The sequence below is a fragment of the Ipomoea triloba genome, chromosome 2, assembly GCF_003576645.1.
Source record: "Ipomoea triloba cultivar NCNSP0323 chromosome 2, ASM357664v1".
NCBI classification, from domain to species: domain Eukaryota; kingdom Viridiplantae; phylum Streptophyta; class Magnoliopsida; order Solanales; family Convolvulaceae; genus Ipomoea; species Ipomoea triloba.
This window is the reverse complement of record NC_044917.1, coordinates 3,368,740-3,381,791: the sequence shown is the minus strand read 5'-3', so window position 1 is coordinate 3,381,791 and position 13,052 is coordinate 3,368,740.

The following is a 13,052-nucleotide window of genomic DNA, read 5'->3' as shown; positions in this document are numbered from 1 at the left end:
CATAGATCTAAGAAATGCTCTAAACAACCATACAAATGACTCTATCCTTTCGTTCATCAAAAAACCACACCCAAACATAATATTCATACAATGGTGGTTCATCCCTACAAATGGACCACATATCATGTCGTACTTGTTAGTGCGATATGTTGTATCATGCACTAACAAGTCTCCAAACAACGCATAGTCTCGTCTCATTTGCCCGTCCCTCCAAAAAAAGCTAGTTAATCTTGCATCATCATCAACTTCAAAGTCAAAAAAGAAGTCAGGCTCATTACACTGCCTCCTCCTGAATATTTCAATCAACGAATTCGAATCAGTTCCATCCAAGCTCTTCAAATACTCAGATGCCATTGAATTGTAAGCATCTCGATTGGTAAACCCAACGAGTGGAGACCCTCCTGACTGATGTTTCAAAAACCTTATCCCATCCGCCAAGGCAACCCCACTCTTCTTTAAGTCTCTTAAGTATGAAAGTTGATTGTTTCCCACGCTTCTGTGCGAACGAAGTAGGTGACTCTTGTCTTTAGTGCTTAACTTGTGGTTGTGAGCTTTCTCATGTTTTGTTACTGTCCACACCCCATTACCATCTACATCGAACTGAATATATGCGCCACACCCCGTCCTTAAATCAATCTTTGAATACGCCTTAACACCACTGTTTTTATTGGACTTACTACCAGCCTTGGAGCACAAAAATGTCTTCATCTTAACATTTTTAGTAGACCCTTGGTAACGTTGCTTACCCTTCCTCACACTAAAACCAACTCTAAATGCATAATCGTTATACAACTCATACGCTTCATCACCATTACTTACTACAATACCCATCAAATCTTGATCAACTGCACATATGAAATATAACCTCAAGTATGGAAAAACATACCAAAGAAAACAAATAAAAAGCAATCTAATGGAAATATATTCTCTATGTAGAGGGCGGCGGGTAATGCCACACTATATATTCACATAAGCTATACTAGATATTCACAGTTAGAAAACAACAGATTCATACATTCCAGTGATAGTTGTTCAGTAACAGGATTACTATCTTCTCTAGATTCACACATTCAATACACTAGATTCACATACCATATACTGTGTATTTACATTTTGAAAACTCTAGATTCACACATTTCAGGGGCAATATGTTTAGCAATTATATCAACACTGTTATGCATTCACACATTCAAAACTATATATTCACAAGTCCTATACTCTATATTCACACATCAAACACTATTACACACAACTACACATAAAATCGTAAATCAATATGAATCACTAATTTTACTCTAAAAAACAATTTTAAAAAAAAACCTGGAATTGAAGTAGAATCCTCAGCATTTATACAGCCTTGATCATTGATTGTTGAGCCAACAACTAAATCTGCATTCACTACAAATATAAAAAAATAAAACAGAGTATAAGTGTGAATCTATAGTTCTAAATGTGTGAATCTACAACTACGTATCTGTGAATGTATAGTTGTATAAGTGTGAATCTAAAACTCAAATACATGGTTACATAATCAATCTAACCATAAATCCTAAATTCGAAAAAAACAAACATAAATCTATACAATTCATCAAACATGAATCCAAACTTAAAACCTGCAATCGAAGATGAGCCATCAACATGTAAACTTAGTTGATCTACTGCCTCTGCCATCACTGCAAAACAGAGTATCAGGAAACAGTGTGAATCTATAGTTCATAATGTGTGAATCTATCACTATGTAGCTGTGAATGTAGAGTTGTATAAGTGTGAATCTAAAACTCAAATACATGATTACACAATCAATCTAACCACAAATCCTAAATTCGAAAAAAACCTGCAATCGAAGATGAGCAATCAACGTGTAAACATGAATCTACTGCCTCTGCCATCATTGAAGAAGAATTGCAAAGAAGAATTACGATGGTGAATGAGAGAACTGCAATGATGAATCAAACAAAGGCGATGAATCGTTTTGCGAGAATTGCGGCGATGATGAATTGTTTTGCGATGATGTTGCGGCGATGATGAATTGATTTGCGATGATGTTGCGGCGATGATGAATTGATTTGCGAAATCGCCTTCCTTCCTCTGCTCTGTTTCTCCCGCTGGTAGTCGACAACCGCCTAACGGCGTTAATTAACAAATTTTTTTTTTTTTTAAAAACGCCATAAAACGACGTCGTTTTTGACCCAGGTGCACCTTGCAATGTGCACCTGGGTCCACGGCATAATTTGCGTGTGCTGGGTCTTGTTAAATGTAGCTTATTTCCTCCATGATCACCTTCATCTCCCATTCCCATAAAACGAAATTGGATGCTAAATTATCAAAGTGATTCATCGATTTCACCCTTTTTTGTTAGTACTACTAACTCTGTTAGAATGCAGTATTTGTTGATTTCACCATTTTAATTATCAATTTTCAATGGCTCTCTCTCGTTGAGGTTCAAACCTATGACCTCTCATTTGGAAGAGACACAGTTATGCCGCTTGATCACAAGATCTTTAGCATAACGTTGTTAACTATCAGATTTGTGAGAAGTAAATGATGTGAATTAATACTAATGTCTCTTACATTCCGCATAACTCAAAAAAGCATGGAGGTTTGTATCGAGTGTAATGGGGACCACCTGGTACAAATCTCAAAACGGTTTTACAATTATTTTTTGTCCTACTTATTGCAATCGACATCTTATAATTTTTTCCTTCAAATTATAAATTTTCAAATGTATTAATCCACTCAAATATATACATATATTAGTTATTACGATAAATATTATACAAATTTGGTACTCATAGACATGGTTGGACGAAAATCATATCAAAGGCTAAAGAAATGTAATCACTATAGTTGAATAATTATTTCGATAAATCTACTTTGAATCTTATCATAAGAGTACAGTTAATCCCACAAATAATCTTTTAACTAAAGTAATATTTTTATGTTGGACCAATTTTGATCATCCACTACTCATTTTCTTTTTCTTGTTTTGGTATCATTTACCGTAAGTCTAGCGTCAAAATTGAGGGCACAATGTAAGACCAGAATCGCTGCTATATATATGCAGTAGGGAAAGAAAGCAGTCAAACCTAGTTCAAATCTTTGAATCTCTCTAAATCCGGTTGGAGCCAATTCAAGTTCACTGGAAAGGTACTGAAAGTCCATTTCACAAAACATGTGAATTCATATTCCCATACCATTTAGTGCCGACTTTTTAGAAAACTTGTTTTGGAAAGAGGACACACAACTTTTTGAACGAAAGTGTTAAATGTAAAGACATGAATGTCTGGCTAGAAACTATAATATCAGTGAAATTTGCAAGTTGGAACAACAACTTAAAAGTGTGTCTTGAATAACCCTTACGAGAAGTAGTTGAAATTAGAATTTTGTGATTACGAAATCAACTATCTGACTAACTTAATTGAAGTTATCTTAATATTTTTAATGTTATAACTAGTAATATCATACAATATTATAAAAGTCACTGTGTTCGACGGTAGAAACAATGGATATGGTGCAACTTTAAATCTCCAGGCCAGCTGTCCCACCCAATAGAGGTGTCTACAATCTAGCGAGCGGATTAGTCATTGTGTCCAACAGTGAAAACTCTGGGCTACACCCAAAAAAAAAATACAACATTATAAAAGTCACTATATGATTATTAATTAAATATCCAATAATTTTGAACATATAATTAAATGAATAAAAATGGAAGGATACCAAGACTGACCAGGAGCCACAATCAAATCAAAAGAGCTTAGACTTTTCTGCTTGGCTTTCCTTGTGAGGAGAGCATTAATGGACTCGGTTGACTCAATAATTCTACGTGGCCATTGTATTGCTCTATCACTTCTCTTTTTCGCACCTTTAATTTTCCATCCCACGTGTCACCCCCAAAAACCATCCATTAATCGAATCCTATTAATATCATCTTAGTCAAACTTATAACACATGATTTTTTTAACCTAATTTATATCTAATGTATAATTTTCAGGTTATTACATAGAAGTGAAATTTATTCCGTATACACATTTAAATAGTGGTTACTTATTTCTCTACTCATCTAAAATAAATAAATTTAACCGTGAGTTCAAACTCATAAATATATAATAATATTTTTTATAGAACTATTTTTTAATAAGATATAATTAAAATTTGACTCCAATAGTCTTAATTCGCAAGATGCATTATTTAAAAGAAATTAAAAAATTCCACCACTAATTAAAACTTCCATTCTATGTCTTATTCAATTAATTAATAAGATTTTATTTGTAATATTAAAAATAATATTTGTCATTTTACCATATAAAGTAATATATGTTATACTTGGTATTACGGAGTTTTTTTTATTATGACACAATTGACTGTATCATACAGTACAGTATTGATGTGGTGTCAATATATATGGGCACCACAGGATTATCAAAATGTGCATATTTTGACATTTTATAAATCTCAACTAATATTTGAATATTTGCTGCAAATAGTATGTGGGAATAGTGTGTATTGAGTAAATTAGTAAATAGTATTGCTCATTTTATAGTGTGTATTGAGTAAATCACGCTCATGTAGAATAGCTTATAAAATATACGAGATGTAAACTGTACTATGAATACTCTATGTAATAGACGTACTCGACCAAGAAAGTGTTGTCTAAAGTTAAACTTTTAATTTATACGTCAATAATGCTCCATTTGACTTGTCCATTGACATGTACACACAATTACAAAGAAGTTGTTTTATGTCTGATCGTAGGGAGTGGACTTTTTGTCCTTCCTAGTTTAGTTGGGATGCATTGGCTTATAATTATTATGGAGTATTATTATTTTTTGGGTGAGAATACCCCGCTCAATGCAGGCATTAATTGACCCTTCAGAACCTAACTTCACTGGCATAGGCAATAAGGAGCCCTAACATGTCCTATGGTGTGACCTCTATGATGTTGCTTAATAATATTCCCTTTATTTCGAAAATAAATTGAAAATAAATATATTGTTGGGGGGGGGGGGGGGGGGGGGGGAGGTGTTGAATCATTCAAAAACATTAATGAACAGACCAAAAACCATTTTCAAATTAACGTACACATGCATGACATATACAAAGAATAGTATTTGATCGAATCTGACCTTCTCATTCGTGTATATAAATGCAAAATTCCTCTCTCCATAATAGTTTACAAATTACAAAGAAAAAGTAAAACACACTATTTAGAAAGATTCGGTACAACGAGTTCGAAAGAGAGGCACAATATTAGCAAGAATAGTCAAACTTATAATTTTCTGGTATGAGAATTGTGTTTTACCCACTCAAATACTTCTTTTAGGATAAATGTGAAAAAAAAATTTCGGTGAATTAATTGCAAAATTTTTTTAAAAAAAAAATTGCAAAATTATTTTTAAAAAATATTTGGCATTCATTTACCGTTACGTTCCAGTACAGTACTAGCTACCAATTGACTATGCAACGCCCAGGTAGATTTATGTCATTAAAACGTGGCAAAATAATTGTAACACAAATATTAAATAAGAATAACAGATCCAAAAAAGAAGCAATGTGGGCAGTTACACTTTAACAGCCCACAAATCATTCTTCTTCCCTTAGCTTGCATATATTAAAGCGAAGATTAAGATTACAAAGTTTCTATATATACAAGATTAATGAAAAAAAATTGAAACATTCTTCTTCCAGACATATGGGTATACACATTCTCATGCCATTTTTTCAAGCCATGCAATTAAACCACCAAGAAGAACGTTGCATATACACATTAAAACTTTGACATCTATTCTGCACATGCAAGACTTTAAATATAGATCGAATTGAAGGAAGTAATTAGGAAAACATTAGAAATTCTAATCATTGAAAAATGGCACCTTTAATGGATCATTTGTCTACAACGATTGAAATTTTTTTGGAATGTTTTGAACTTCAATCGTACTTCAAATATTGGCATTGACAAATAACTTATTTATTAATTGCATTGCCTTAGTTCAACCTAGTTTCAATGTGAAAGTAAGATAGAATTTTGAGAAATAATTGATTCTTTATGTGTTTAATTTGAGAAATAGTTGTCAAGGACTTTGTGGTCAAGTGGCATCTGGTGTACACTCTCATGTGGAAGGGAGTGGGTTCGAGTCTCAGTGGAGACATCTGTTGATTTTTTGGGCTTTAGTAGGTTATTATAATCAAGTAGAACTCAAAAAATTTGAGAAATAGTCTTTTATCATGTTTTTGAAAAGTAGCTAAGGGTCTATTTGGTATTAATTGAAAAAAAAAATAAAGGGCCTATTTAGTATTAATTTGAGAAATAGTCTTTGTTTTAAAATTTCTTTGTTGGATAGCATGTAGATTTAAATTGAGAACATTTCAACCGAGAGATGTTAACTTAAGATCTTGATTGTTCGATCAAATATATTCACATAAAAATAATACATATGCAGACTAGATTGTTTCACATGAGAACCAAATATATAGTACGTTAATATCCACACTTTCAATTTCATGCAATTATGTTCTAATTTTGAAACTTTATGTGCAATTAAGTTTCAATTTAATAACATAATAGTGGTCCATTTAAATATACTACTAACTCAATAATCGATTTTTAAAATATATATTGATTATAGAAGAATAAAAATCAATATACTGAAATAAATCATTATCCTTTTATCAAAATTTGAACATAAGTATATGTAAATTGTCAATTTTGGAACCCAATTGCATGAAATTAGAAATTCAAAACTTTAATTACACTTCATAAATTAAGCTAATTACACTTTCACTTACACTTTAAAAGCACATTCAATTCAATCATCTCCAATCCCCTTAATTATAAATTTTATATATATATATATATATATATATATATATACCATTCCTATGATCTTCTGGCATCTCTTGCAACACTTTTGGGCTATACTAGAAAGAGGATAACATGGTAAGAGAGATCAGTTAGGTGTTGAACATTTCTTTGGAGGGATACATAGGAAATTAAATAACATAATAAAGAAATTATATAAACTTTTAATTAACGATGCCAATGATATTAAATTAGAATATATCTCATCACGGTGAGCCAAAAACCTGAAAGCTATGTAAGAAATTTCTAAATTTAAAAGTCATTATCCAATCACAATTCAACTAATCTTAAAACATGTTTGTCTCACAATGAATATGCTGTAAGAATTAAAACTGAACTGAAGTATATGAAATATAGGATCTAACCTCCAGCCATAGTTATTTGTTTGATGATTGCCTGATCTGCTTACTGCTGTTGCTTGAGCTTTCTAATTATTTTTCTCTCACTTGACTCAACTCTCTCAGATGGTGTACAAGACTGTATGTCAAGCAGTGAGGGGGATTTTGATGGCCTTTATATAGTTGCATTCCATCAATGCACTAATCATGAAAATTTTCCTATTCTTAATTATTTGCACCACTTTCTGAATAAGAACAAAACATAAATTAGTGGATCCCTAATTTAGGTGTTAGTGTATCCCTGATTTAAGGTCATAGTGGAGTTTAGTGGACTCATACTTTTGACCTTTTATTATTTGTTCTTACATTCTCCCACTTGGTGCAAATATCAAACTCAAAGTACAAGATAACACTAACCATAATGATATGTCCTCATTAGTGCGAGTAATATCTATTATGATTAAATGTAAACTGCCTTTAAGTACTTAATTAGGAAACAAGAAAAACTTAATGAAAATAAACCTTATGTTTATTTCAAATCCGACTGAAATATTTTCTCAATAAATTTAAAGTGTTCATACTAGAATGAGAAAATTTCTGAATGCAAAAGAATTTCATTAAAACTGAATGTATATATACAAATTACAAATTGGGTGAAAGTCCCATCTTTTCAGCAAGATCCTTGAATTTAAATGGAGGCATGCCTTTAGTCAAGGGATCTGCTATCATCAACTCAGTACTAATGTGCTCAATGACCACAATTTCTCTTTTAACACGCTCCCTAATAGCTAAGAACTTGATGTCGATGTGTTTGCTTCGACTCCCACTTTTGTCGTTCTTAGTTAGGAAGACTNTTCGACTCCCACTTTTGTCGTTCTTAGTTAGGAAAACTGTAGTTGAGTTGTACAATAGATTCTTAATGGCTTAGATACAAAATCCAAAAATTCTAAGCCTAGAGAAGAAATTCTTAAGCCATACACCTTATGAAGTGACCTCAAAATATGAAAACGAACTTGGCTTTCATGGTAGAAGTAATTATTAAAGACTGTTTAACACTTTTCCATGATATAGCCTTACCGACCATAATAAGTTTAACACTTTTCCATGATATAGCCTTACCGACCATAATAAATATGTACCCTAAAGTTGATTTTTTTTTACCGACCATAATAAATATGTACCCTAAAGTTGATTTTTTTTTTTTTTTTTTAATAAATATGTACCCTAAAGTTGATTTTTTTTTTTTTTTTTGAGAATCAACATAGCCAGCAAAGTTCGCATCAGAATATCCAATGACATCTTTAAGATATTCGTCTTCCTAAACCCAAGCTTATATATATATTAGTATCTTTGAGATATCTTAAAATTCCTTTACAGCTTTCTAGTGGTCTATGCCTGGATTATGCAGGTATCGTCATAACATTCCAAAAGCAATGTTCGGTCTTGTACATACTTGAATGTATCCAAGACACCCAACTGCTTCAGCATATGGAATGTCCTTCATGGACTTCTCCAGGTCAATTTTAGAACATTGATTCAAACTTAATTTATCTCCTTTTGTTATGGGAGCTAGAGTTGGTGAACAATTCTAAATCTGAATCTTTCCCAAACTTTGTCTATATGGGTTTCTTGCGATAGATCAGTATGTCCCGGGATCTATCCTTATGAATTTTCATGCAAATGACATAAAATGCATTACCCATATCATTCATATCAAAGTTCTTAGAAAGAAATTGTTTCACGTCATGAAGTATTCCCTATCTCCAGTAGTAGGTAAGATATTATCCACGTATAAAACAAGGAACCAAATTTTACTCCCATTGACCTTTTGATATATATAATGGTTAAAGGTATTTTCAACAAAACCAAATGAAGAAATAACCCTATTAAACTTAATGTACCATTGGCGGGAGGTTTGTTTTAAGCCATATATGGATTTATTAAGCTTACATACTAAATTCTCATCACCTCTAGAAGATAAACCTATAGGTTGTTACATAAAACTTCCTATTCTAGATATAATTTTCACATCCATTTGTTGCAACTTAAGATTAAAATGTGCAACTAAAGCCAAAATAATTCGAAGAGAATCTTTCTTTGATAAAGGAGAAAAAGTCTCCTTGTAATCGATACCTTCTTTATGAGTGAATCCCTTAGCAACAAGCCTGGTCTTGTATCTCTTAATTTACCTAATGAATCTCTTTTAGGCAATAGCCTTAGCCCCATTAGGTAACTTAACAAGATCCCAAATTTCGTTACTCTTGATGAAATTCATTTCATCTTTCACGGCTTCTTATCACAAATTAGATTATGAATAAAACATGATTGGTGAAAATATTTCAGGATCATTTTCGGCTCTAATGTCAAATTATTGTAGATACCAATAGTGAGTTTTATGACCGCAGGAGATAATGAAGGAATAATGCGCATAAGTACAACTCTATTGGATGGCATAAAGGGTGAGAGGCGAAATGATCGAAAGTAGGAACTAAGTTCTTAAATTGATCTCTCCCACTAATTAAGTCATTTTCAAGAAACTTAAGCACTTCTTAATTGATTCCACAATTCTAGTAGTATGTGATGGACAATAAAACTTATAACCCTTAGAAGATTGTGTTTATCCAAAAAAAGAAAGCACTAATTGTCTTTGGGTTAAGTTTCTTTTCATGTGTATCTACCACAATATTTACATCCCTCATCACATCTAACTATTTGTATTTGCTTCTCGCATTGGTTTTCAATTTAAGCTTTAAACAATTTAAAGACATCCAATGCTCCATACTTATTATGAAGTAAATACACATAAGTAAATCTTGAAAAGTTTATCAATGAAGTAGATGAAATATTTCTGACTATGAACATCCATATCATGACAATATATATGTCAGTATGTATAATTTCCAACAATGTTGAACTTCTATTGGCACCTTTCTTTGACTTGTTTTTCTGCTTACGCTTAATGTAGTCAATACAAGTCTCAAAATTAGTATAGTCTAGAGTAGAAAGTACTCTATCCTTTACTAATCTTCTAATAAGCTCAAGGGAGATATATCATAATCTCCGATGCCATAACATTGAGGAATTTTTGTTAATACTACAACGTTTGGTACTAGTTTCAACATTTAAGGAATTGTAAATTAGATTGTTTTGTAAGTGAATATGATAAAGACCATCAAACAATGTACCTTTTTCCAATACAAGTAGAATTGTGAAACAATTGAAAATACTTGCAATAAAACTTAAATTGGAATCCAAATGGTACAAGTTTTGAAACTGAAACCAAGTTTCTAGAGAAACTAGATACATAAAAGGTCTAATCAAACCATTTACAAAACAAATCCATTTTCTTAATACTAAAGTACAAGTCCTAATTGCTTCAACTGGTGAGCCCATCTTGTTTCCATATAAGATGGTTCACTTACTTCCCATTGGTTGTTTCAAATTTTGCATATCATGTAAAGAATTTGCAATGTGGATAGTTTAACCAGAATCAATCCACCAATGAATTAGTATTAACATTTGACATACTAGATTCATGACATACGAATGAGGATAGATTACCTTTCTTCTTGATCCACTTGATGCAATTTTTCTTCATGTGTCCATTCCTTTTACAGAATAAGCACTTATGCACCTTCTTTATGCTATCTTGAGAAGGAATTTTGTTTTTCCTCTTAGCTTTTGAAGTGGAACCCAAAGATTTGCCAGATTTAGATTTCTTGTGTGCTGTAGCCAGCATGGTACTATCACCCATTTCATTCACCAATCTTATTTCTTCTTGAGCACACATGGTCATTAAATCAGAAATAGACTATTTTTCCTTATGTGTGTGATAAGAAATTTTAAAGGGTTGATATGGTGATGGTAGGGTATTCAAAGCATACTACACCACGAAATCATTTGCCATGTCTACCCCAAGAGTTTTGAGTTGAGCCACGATGTCCTGTAATTCTATGATGTGCTCACGCACACCTTTAACGGAAGTGAGGTGGAGAGAAGAAAATCTCATAATAAGGGTGCTAGCTAAAAACTTTTCTAAAGTGACGAACTGGTCGTCAATAGTTTTAAGTAATGCTCGGACATATTTATGCTTTTCACTAATAAAACCTCGAATCCCATCAGATATTTTCGCCTTGATATACATTGTATTGAGCGAATNCAATAGTGAGTTTTATGACCGCAGGAGATAATGAAGGAATAATGCGCATAAGTACAACTCTATTGGATGGCATAAAGGGTGAGAGGCGAAATGATCGAAAGTAGGAACTAAGTTCTTAAATTGATCTCTCCCACTAATTAAGTCATTTTCAAGAAACTTAAGCACTTCTTAATTGATTCCACAATTCTAGTAGTATGTGATGGACAATAAAACTTATAACCCTTAGAAGATTGTGTTTATCCAAAAAAAGAAAGCACTAATTGTCTTTGGGTTAAGTTTCTTTTCATGTGTATCTACCACAATATTTACATCCCTCATCACATCTAACTATTTGTATTTGCTTCTCGCATTGGTTTTCAATTTAAGCTTTAAACAATTTAAAGACATCCAATGCTCCATACTTATTATGAAGTAAATACACATAAGTAAATCTTGAAAAGTTTATCAATGAAGTAGATGAAATATTTCTGACTATGAACATCCATATCATGACAATATATATGTCAGTATGTATAATTTCCAACAATGTTGAACTTCTATTGGCACCTTTCTTTGACTTGTTTTTCTGCTTACGCTTAATGTAGTCAATACAAGTCTCAAAATTAGTATAGTCTAGAGTAGAAAGTACTCTATCCTTTACTAATCTTCTAATAAGCTCAAGGGAGATATATCATAATCTCCGATGCCATAACATTGAGGAATTTTTGTTAATACTACAACGTTTGGTACTAGTTTCAACATTTAAGGAATTGTAAATTAGATTGTTTTGTAAGTGAATATGATAAAGACCATCAAACAATGTACCTTTTTCCAATACAAGTAGAATTGTGAAACAATTGAAAATACTTGCAATAAAACTTAAATTGGAATCCAAATGGTACAAGTTTTGAAACTGAAACCAAGTTTCTAGAGAAACTAGATACATAAAAGGTCTAATCAAACCATTTACAAAACAAATCCATTTTCTTAATACTAAAGTACAAGTCCTAATTGCTTCAACTGGTGAGCCCATCTTGTTTCCATATAAGATGGTTCACTTACTTCCCATTGGTTGTTTCAAATTTTGCATATCATGTAAAGAATTTGCAATGTGGATAGTTTAACCAGAATCAATCCACCAATGAATTAGTATTAACATTTGACATACTAGATTCATGACATACGAATGAGGATAGATTACCTTTCTTCTTGATCCACTTGATGCAATTTTTCTTCATGTGTCCATTCCTTTTACAGAATAAGCACTTATGCACCTTCTTTATGCTATCTTGAGAAGGAATTTTGTTTTTCCTCTTAGCTTTTGAAGTGGAACCCAAAGATTTGCCAGATTTAGATTTCTTGTGTGCTGTAGCCAGCATGGTACTATCACCCATTTCATTCACCAATCTTATTTCTTCTTGAGCACACATGGTCATTAAATCAGAAATAGACTATTTTTCCTTATGTGTGTGATAAGAAATTTTAAAGGGTTGATATGGTGATGGTAGGGTATTCAAAGCATACTACACCACGAAATCATTTGCCATGTCTACCCCAAGAGTTTTGAGTTGAGCCACGATGTCCTGTAATTCTATGATGTGCTCACGCACACCTTTAACGGAAGTGAGGTGGAGAGAAGAAAATCTCATAATAAGGGTGCTAGCTAAAAACTTTTCTAAAGTGACGAACTGGTCGTCAATAGTTTTAAGTAATGCTCGGA